Source organism: Cavia porcellus, unplaced genomic scaffold, assembly GCF_034190915.1.
Source record: "Cavia porcellus strain 051 isolate PalLab524CR breed Dunkin Hartley unplaced genomic scaffold, mCavPor4.1 scaffold_18, whole genome shotgun sequence".
Lineage (NCBI taxonomy): Eukaryota > Metazoa > Chordata > Mammalia > Rodentia > Caviidae > Cavia > Cavia porcellus.
In genome coordinates, this window is record NW_026947501.1 from 53,994,135 (window position 1) to 54,003,761 (window position 9,627).

At 43.6% G+C, this 9,627-nt stretch overlaps 1 long non-coding RNA gene across 1 annotated transcript; it reads right to left on the minus strand.

Annotated features, from left to right (window-relative positions):
- Positions 1 to 6,727: 6,727 nt before the first annotated feature.
- Positions 6,728 to 9,583, minus strand: LOC111757287 (uncharacterized). The gene is made up of 2 exons (XR_002791661.2): positions 8,492 to 9,583; positions 6,728 to 6,977 (listed from the first exon to the last, which is right to left on the minus strand). It is a non-coding gene; the product is annotated as an uncharacterized LOC111757287 (long non-coding RNA).
- Between the last annotated feature and the right edge of the window lie 44 nt (positions 9,584 to 9,627).

Here is a 9,627-nt window from a genome sequence, read left to right on the forward strand (position 1 = left end):
TGTCATCAGGAGTAACAATGTTAGATGTCATTTTAAAGCTTAAATATCTTATATTCATTATTATTTATTTCTTCTTTGCACAGAGAACAGGTAATACTAAGAATGCCTTCTTTTGTCTCTTATACAAGGGAAAAGAACACTTAAAGGCCAGAAATCAATGTCAAGTCAGAGAGTTTTCTTTTCTTTTTTTAATCGGCACCGGGAATCAAACTCATGACCACCTACTTGCAAGGCAGGTACTTAGGCCGCTAAGCTAAATCCCTAGCCCAAATCAGAGAGTTTCCAAAGAATTATTCCAGAAAGCATCAGTGCAAAAACACCTTCATGATGTCCTGTGGGCCTGCAAACTGAAGACAACCTGTGATGATCCTAGGTCAGAGATGCAGCAGATAATACTGAGACACTGGAAAGCGATCTCACCCACTCACAGATCCGCCACCCCAGGAAAGATTGTGAATGCAGAGAATTTGGGAGCTTAGGCTGTAGACCAGTGCTTAAGCCTAAACTTAACCAACACAGTGTTCCTACAGGAGAAAAATCCAGACAGATTTTGGGTAGAAGTAACTCTCAGAGAACCCATCCAGGGAAGAAATCTTGTACATGTAACGAATGTGGGAAAGCCTTCCATTTCCAGCAGAACTGAGGCACCATCAGAGATGTCACACTGGGGAGAAACCCTACGAATGCACTGAATGTGGGTAAGCCCTTGGCCATATATCATCCCTTATTAAATACCAGAGGACTCACATTGGGGGAAAGCCTTATGAGTGTAGTGAATGCTGAAGGACATTCAGCCAGAGTTCCTCTCTTGTTCTACATTATAGATTCCATACGGAGAGAAACCCTACAAGTGCAATGAATGTGGATGTGCCTTTGGTCATATTTTATCCCTTATTAAACACCAGAGAACTCATACTGGAGAAAAGCCCTAATAATGCAGGGAATGAGGGGGAACCTTCAGGCAGGGTTCATCTCTCATTGTGCATTACAGATTTCACACTGTAGAGAAACCCTACAAATGTAATGAATGTGAAAGGTTCTTTGCTCGTACTGCATCCCTTATTAAACATCAAAAAGTCATTCTGGGAAAAAACCCTATGAATTCAGCACATACAGGAAAACTTTCAGCTGGAGTCCACAGAAACCAAACCTCAAAGATTTATACTGGCGAGAGACCCTGCAAGTGCACTGTATATGCAAAGACTTTTGCTAGGAAGATGCATCTTATTTAACGTCAAATACTAAAGAGATGACCTTTTGACCATAGCATTGGAGAATTCATACCAGTGAGAAACTTTGTGAGTGTAACAGGTGTGGAAAAATTCTCAGCTGGAAGACATCAGACACTCTACAGTAGGGAAAAACCTTAGCTCTGTGATGGACTAAAGTTAGCCTTTAGTCACATGCTGTTTCTTTAAAAAAAAAAAAATGTCACGTAATTCACCCTGGAGGGGAATTCTGTAAATGTGGTCAAGTATGGAGGAACCTTCAGTAAAACTTCGTCCTTTAGTGATCATCAAAGAGCGTGTATTAGAAGCCCATGAAAGCCATAAATGTGGGTCATCCACTCCCTGATTAAATGCCAGGATTCATTCTTGAGAAAAACGCTCTTGAGTTTGATAATGCAGACACCTTCAGCCAGTCTTCAGCCCTCTGTAACCCTCAGAGAACCCGCACTACCCATTACAATCCCTGGGAGGGTCGTGCATGTGGGGAAGCCTTTGTGGGTGTTGTACTCTTGCACAGAATTCATGTCAGAGCAGCTCCCCACATCTGGTAAAGCCAGGAAGACCCAATTGTGTAGCGCAGGCTTAGAAGTTTTCACCTCAGAGAGAAACCCTAGGAGCTTGAATGTAAGGAAAGTTCCTTTGGGACTTGAGATTCATAAAATTGGAACTGAAAGAAAGCTGAGAAGACACTCTACCTAATGGGGGCCATTTGTATAACTGTATTTGTGCTCTGCCCCCCCCCCCCATTCTGTGACTCTTCCTTGGAACAAGGTGGTGCAGGTGGATGAGGAAGCTGGAGGCTGAGCAAGGTGGACAGCCACCAGCGATCTAGCCCAAATCTACGTGCGTGTGTGTGTGTGTGTGTGTGTAAAATGCCTTGGTTTGTGAGCATAATTCATTCTAGAAACATGCTTATAATCCAAAGCATTTGTATATCAAAGCAAGTTTCCCCATATGAAGTAATGGAGCTGGGCATGGTGGCTCATGCCTGTAATCCCAGCACTTGGGAAGATGAGGCAGGAGGATCATTTCAAGTTCAAGACCAGCCTGGGCTACAAAGTGAGCTTAAGGCCAGCCTGGACTGCATAGTGAGACCCTGTCTCAAAAAGACAAAAAAAAAAAGTAATGGATACTCATGATTCTTAGTACAACCCCAAGATACTCATAAAAATGATTACAATACTGTGGTATAATAGAGAATAGAGTATTAAATACAAAGAAACTCCAGCTAACCTGCACTTATCTTTGAAAGCTTCATGGCTGGTGTGAGGGAGACCAGCGAGGTGCGCTGTTGTGCTGGGTGACTTTAGTGTAATCACTGCTTTCAGCTCACTGGAATCTTTTCTTTCTGTGCAGCTTTAACAAGGAGCCTATCTAGTGACACTTGCTTTTGCCTCCTTTGAGGGTTTTGCAGAAATGTGACATTGAACCAGTGACTTGTTTAACCAGTTTGCTTTACTGCAGCAGCCTTATTTGGGTGGTGCATTTCTAAAAAATTTTGTACTCATCCCCACAATCCCTAGTCCCATTTAAAGTGAGCGAACCCTTGGCCTTTTTTTCTGCCTTCCTCTGCAGATAAGCTCTCCTCTATAAACTCTTGCTGTTGATCACTCAGAATCCCGCAGAGAGAGACAGTCATTGTCTCAGTTGTGATCATGTGCTGTTCAGAATCACCTACTTCTGGTACAAGATACCATTTGTTTATCAAGTTAACATTTATTAGAAGAGTTTGCTTGTCTTGTAGAACACTTGAACTAGTTACTTGTAATTCAAGGTTTTACTGTTTTTCGTTTCGTTTTGTTTTGTTTTGCAGTTCTAGACTGAACTCGGGGCCTCATGCACACCGGCCAATGCTCTACCAGTGTGCTATTCCCCCAGGACTCTCAACTGTATTTTAGAGCCATGAAAACTAATTATTAGGAAGTGTCAAGTCCCGGCCAGCAGACCTGCCTGGGCTGCAACCTCTTTCTCCCATGTACAGTTATAGTTTGGGGATTGAAAAACTAAAGTGTTCCCAGTACACTCCACCCACTTCTCTCTCTGTGGCATGCTACGTTTTCTGTGAGGCAATGGAGTGATCTCAGACGAGCAACTTTCATTCCATCTTTATGCTAGTGGATTTGGCATTTCTGAACGTCGTGAAACTTAAAATCACCAAAATACTAAAAAAAAAAAATTAAAACCTCAAAAATATTTTAAATGGGTAAAGGCGGGTGCCAGAGAAGATGTATGGTTCAATTTATAGAAAACAACCACAAAAAATTTTTATCTTTTTGAGATAGAGTGTCATTATGCACTTCAGGCTGGCCTTGAGCTCACTTTGTGGCCCACAATGGTCTCGAACTTGCAATGATCTTCCTGCCTCAGCCTCCTGAGCGTGGTTCAGGCTGGCCTTGAGCTCACTTTAGCCCAGAGTGGTCTTGAACTCACAGTGCTCCTCCTGCCTCAGCCTCCCCAGTGCTGGAATTACAGGCATGAGCCATCACACCTGATAAGAAGTGTTAAGAGACAAAATAAGATTAGTGATGTCCTGGGAGGGGGAAGAGTGACTGCTTACTCTTCCTGCTTACTCCTGAGGTGGCAGGAATGTTCTAAAACTAGCTTATGGTGATGATTAAACAATTTGATAAATTTATAAAAAATCATTGAGCTATCCAACCATCAGTGAATTTGGTGGTAAATTATACCTCAATGAACTTTTAAAAATAAATACGTATACACATACAACTGTTGCTACCCTATTTCCTCTCTTGCCTGTTACTTTAGGTCATTGTGTATCTTGTGTAATGTTGTCCTTACTGCTGAAACAAAATACTTGACACCCACAGTTATAAGAGGAAGTGTTCATGCCAAGCAGAAGACAGCAAAAGCAGCAAGCAACAAGTGATGAGCAACATTATCTTGTATTTAATCCAGGTAACTGGAGTTAAGATTAACTCACATCCTTCATTCTAGCATCCCACCATGAATTAATCCCAGCATCACATACATGATCCCAATATCACACATCCTAGATCCATCCACCTCTGAAAAGCCCCAGCTATGACCATATGAAACTTTGAGGGGAACAACTAGATACAAGCCATAACTTTTTCTGTAGTAATTAGTCCTAAATAAACTAGATCCCAGAATCATGCATACCTCTTTTAAATTCAGGCCCTGTTAGCCCTGCAATTTAGGTGGAAAAACCATGACCAGGAGCTGGGATAGACCACAGGAGCCCCAGCAATAAGCCCAATAAAGTTTATCTTGTACCAGGATATTAGGGCCCTTGTCTTGGACTACTGATCTCCTGCTCAGAGATACAAATTTTAGAATAAAACAGACCAATCTGGGTGTGGTGGTGCACTCCTGTAATCCCAGCACTTGGGAGGTTGAGGTAGGAGGATTGCAAATTTAAGACTAGCCTGGTCTACAGAGTGAGCTCAAGGAAGAGAAAAGTCAGCACCTCCCAGGGAATTGGCCATGCTGGGACTGGGAAGATCCAACAGGAAGCCAACCAGCCAGCCCTTCTGGTAAGCCGAGCAAGCTGCTGTGGCTTCCAGGAAGAGAAAAGGCAGCACCTCCTGTGAGCCTACCAGTACCTGGGCTGAGAATCAACATCCCACCCCTCAGCAACCCACTGGTTCAGAGCACAGCTTGAGTTGATAGCAACTAAGGTACATAAAGCGACTAAACACTTGTATTGTTTGGTTGATTTTTCAGGCCTGAGCCAGCAGTCTGGGCATCTCTTGGGAGGATGGCAGTATGCAATACAGCAAACATGGGGGATTTCCTTCTGTCTTTGCTGGCCAATATCGTCCTCACTATTTTGGTTTGTTCTGATTGTTTTTGCTTTATTCAATCTTCTGTTTTGATTGGTTTTATTGTTTTGTTTTTGGTTTGATTTTGCTATACCTGATGGAATGAACAACTATTGTGAAGATAACAAGATATAGTATGGTAGCTATTGTTTTCCTAGTATCCTGCTTTGAAGTTCTGTACCAATTTTGTTGCTTTGTTTTAATTGGCTTTGGTCTGTTTTTATCTTGTTGGATTTTACTCTTTAAAATAAAAAACAAAACACCCAACATGAGCTCCAGGCCAGCCTGAACTGCATAGAAAGACCCTGCTTCAAAAAGACCAAACAAACAAAACAAAAAAACATAGAAACAAACAAAAAACTATCCGTAAAACACAGACCAAATATACACACTATAGTTACAACAGGCACTAGACAGTCAAAACCCAAGGAAAGGCTAGGACAGGAGGCCCTGCTGTCCTTGGTCTTTAGTAGGTGCATAGCATGATTGGGGGTGTACTAGTTGGCTGCAGGAAGTGCTAGGGGTAAACTGCTGGTGCGGTCAGGGTCCAAGAATTGAGGAACAATGCATTTTTGGAAAAGCACACAGGAACAGATCATGGTTAACTAGTAACCTGATTGTCTGCTAACTGTGACTACTGAGCTAGAATCTACACAGTGGTGTCCTGAGCCCCCATGTTGCTTTGAGGCAGCAGAACTTCAGAGACTGCTAGCCTGGGTTCTGGCCACTGGCTTAAAGATTAATCTGTCCTTAGCCAGCCAAGGGTTTCACAAGTCATGTAGGCCTAGGACAGCCTGTCAATTTATTTTTGGCCCAATTTATTAATACTAATTATTGCTTGCTCTGTACTGCAATAATCTGGCTCTCAGCACCAGGAAAGTCCTTCATATAAAGTCCAGATGAGGATTCAAGGACTATAGTGCTCAAAGTGGGTCTGTGCAGGCAAGCTGGACGCCAGTGTTAGCAGGCAGGAAGGGTATGTGGGAGACATCCAGTGAGGATTCCAGTCTTGGAGCTGAGGAATCAGATGGATTTCTCACAGGACAGCAAAGGTTCACAGGGGGCAGAAATAGAAAATGTTTCTTCTATTAGCTTCATTTGTTTCATCTCCTCCACCCCACCCAGTGCTCCTAACATTCACCCAAGTCACTTCATGCCTGGATGCTTGTAAGTTTGTGACCAGTCTTTGCCCAGAATCGGTCCCATCCGTTGCATATTACCCGCCCCCCCCCCCCATTAAACCTCTGCATCAGCTGGAATCCACTGCCTCCAAGACAAAGCCCCATTCGGTCTGGCATTCAGTGCTCTTCAGTTTGCCCCAGCCTCCTGCTGCTCCTAGAAACTGCGAACTATGTCCCAGATATTCCTCTGAACCCCCAACCTGCAGACATTTCCTCAGGGTGCCCTGTCTGCTGAACTTCTGATACATGACTGCAAATTCAAGGGCTCCCACCATCCCTCTAAGACAACTCACTAGAATAAGTCTCGGAACTCAGGGAAGTGCTCTGTTTAGGATGATAACTGTACTAGTTACAAAAGCTTTGTATCAGATGCAGCCTAAGGCTCAGGTGCATAGGGTGAGGTCTCAAGCGTTCCCAGTGCAAAGTTGCTGTGGTTCTCAGGAATACGTTCCTGTGCTGGTGACTGGTACGTGCCAAGGTGCAGGGTGCTGTAACCAGGGATGCTTACCTGAGCTTTGGGCACAAGAATTTTATTTGGGGATCTCATTACACAGGCGTGATGGATGAACCCACTGACCACACAGTTAACCTCCCATCTCAGCGCTCTTCCTCCTAGAGCCTGGACTGTTATCACAGGGCCCAGTCCTCTTAGCATGCCCAGCTGCCATCTTGTTATCAGCATAAACTAGTAGGTGTTGCCTACTTCCACTGCTCAGGAACCAGGGACAAAGGCCAGCCAAACTCTCCAGTATACAAGCTAATACCTGCAAATGAACAGGAAAATGTTTCTTCGATTATTACTCAAACATGTCACAGACATTAAGACCATACAGTACTTTAGGGAATTCCGCAATTAGTAACTGTGACACATCACTTTTGCTTACAGACCACTGGCAAAAACTTCAGTCACAGGGCCATGGCTAATGGCAAGTGAGACTTAAAATTGCTTTGGTTCAGGCAAGCAATGGGACCCGCTAAAATTTGGGGATTCTGTTACCAAGGAAGAAGTGGCAGATACCCAAACATACACAGGTAGTGAGAAAACTTTGTAATGAGATATAAGGAGCTTCAAATATGCTGTGCTTAGAAGTTGTTGGCATGTGAAAGCAGGAACCTATGTACCTATCTCTATCTATGGATTCCCTCAAAGCCTCATGAGCTCCTATGTGGGACTTTCTGGAGGTGACTAAATCATGGGGGTGTGACACTCATCATGGACCGACTCACTGGTGAATTTAGAGCTAAGTATAATGGTGGAAGCTGAAGCCTGGTTGCGGGAGGTGGGTCACTAGGGGCGTGGCCTGGAAGTGTGTATCTCCTTCTTTTCTCCTTTATCTCTCTCTGCTTCCTGTCTACCATACAGTGAGTTGTTTCTCTTCTGCCATTCCCCTCTGCCCCCACCCCCACCTTGGAGCCCGACAACTGGAAACTGAAACCTCTACAAACTGTGAGCCAAAATAATTCTTTCCTCATTTAGGTATTATGTCTCTGTTAATAGTAAAGTAACTATAAGATAAAATTTCTTTCAAATTTTTATTAGTAGGTTTGCAGTACATAATGGTTATATTCATTGTGAGGAAGCATAACACGTCTTCATTCTTTTTTGTGTCTCCATCATAGCATTTCCAAGAATAAAACTAGGTAGCAAAATAAAACTGTCAGGATCACCACAAAAGGACAAAGGACAAACTACCATTCATTAAAAGCACAATTTGTATTTCTTCTAGGACTTAAAAGCTGTTTTTGCTAGAAAAAAAAAAAAGCAGTGACTCTTCACTTGGTCTACAGATGCCCATTTGGTCACTAAGAACAGGACAATAGCTTGACATCTCTGATTTCATTTTGTATGTCTCTTTTATTGCTTTAAAATTTGGTTCAGATCCCTGTTCAGCTCTGTGTATTGGTCATTTAAAGAGAATCTACAATTGGTTATGTAAGGTGTTTTGGCTCTAAGTTTACCTAACCTACCACATCCTCCTTCAAGGCTGAGGATGCGCCCTCCCCCTCAAAAAAGACTGAGGATGCCAAGACAAGAGATTTGCAGGGACATTCAACTGCCAGCTTTTACAATGTCTGGCTCAAGGCCCCTGGAATGGGTGTCTAGAAGTCTCCAGTCATTGTCCCAAATCTGTAGTGACTGTGGACTTACAGAACTAAGACTGCATTCCTCCACACCACAAGCAGCAGCAATAGTCTCATGGGAACCAGACTGCCATCCTCCTTCCCCCACAAAGCAATAAGGATTTTCCGGGAATCACCTTATAGAACCAGAACTTACCCGGGCATCCACAAGTTTGCCATTTTCTTTGCTCATGGGCCAGTCTGATATTCTCCAAAGTGCAGCCCTCGTAAGCTCTTCTCAAACCTAAGTTCCCATTTTCTCTTCCTTCTCAGTTAAAGCTTTTGTCTGTAAATTCACCTGCTCAATTTCAGTTTCTATTGCCACTGAAGCACAGACCCATGCCAGCTGGTGATAACCCCATAGTAAATGAGGTGTAGCAATGGGCCCGTCAGAGGATTCACTGGTTTTGCCAAGCTCCCAAACCATTACAAGTGGGGGAAACCAATCTTTGTCCTTTGATTTATTTATTTTTTGTCTTTTTGAGGGTTTCGCTATGCAGTTCAGGCTGGCTTTGAACTCACTTTTTAGCTTAGGCTCCTCTCAAACTTAGAAGAACCCTCTTGCCTGAGTGCTGGCATTAGAGGAATGTGCCACCACATGGGCCCAGCTTCTCTGTTCTTTTAATTTACCCAACTTTATATGTAAAACGTTTACTGCAAACCTGATGCATCGTTTGTTAAGCAAGCACAATAAAAGGTTTTCTTTGTCAGCAAAGGAAAAAGGAAACGAGTGAGATGAAGCAGCTTGAGCTGGGGATTTAGCTCAGTGGCATTAAGTGCCTGCCTGGGAAGCGCGGGGTCGTGAGTTTGATCCCCGGTACAAAAAAAAAAAAAAAAAAAAAAAAAAAAAAAGCAGCTGTCACTCTGCCTTGTCACTATTTTTAAGTCTGAAAATTTTTAAAAAGCTGAGCAGGATTCTTAGCCTCTTAAATGACATTCCCGTCGTTTCGCCCTGTTTGTGGGTCATGGGGCAAGCGCAGATTGTACAAAGGCAAGGCCTGAGGGAATGAGAAGTCACGGCCCAGGGCTGGGATCTGCGTGTGTACCAACGTTAGAACCAAAATGAACACAAGGAGTGCGAAACCCAAGGTAATTCAATCACCTAATCGAGTCAGCTTCAAAGCTTTACGGAGCTGGGTGCCAACTTCCCTACCCTGTGCCTGTCTTATGCCTGGATCCTCTTGTCACTTCGCCTTTCTGGTCCGCAGACACAGCTCAGGTTCTTCGGGCACCATCAGCAGTTCTGCAGACCCGAAGGACCGACCCGGAGGACCTGCCCGCCCCGAGAAAACA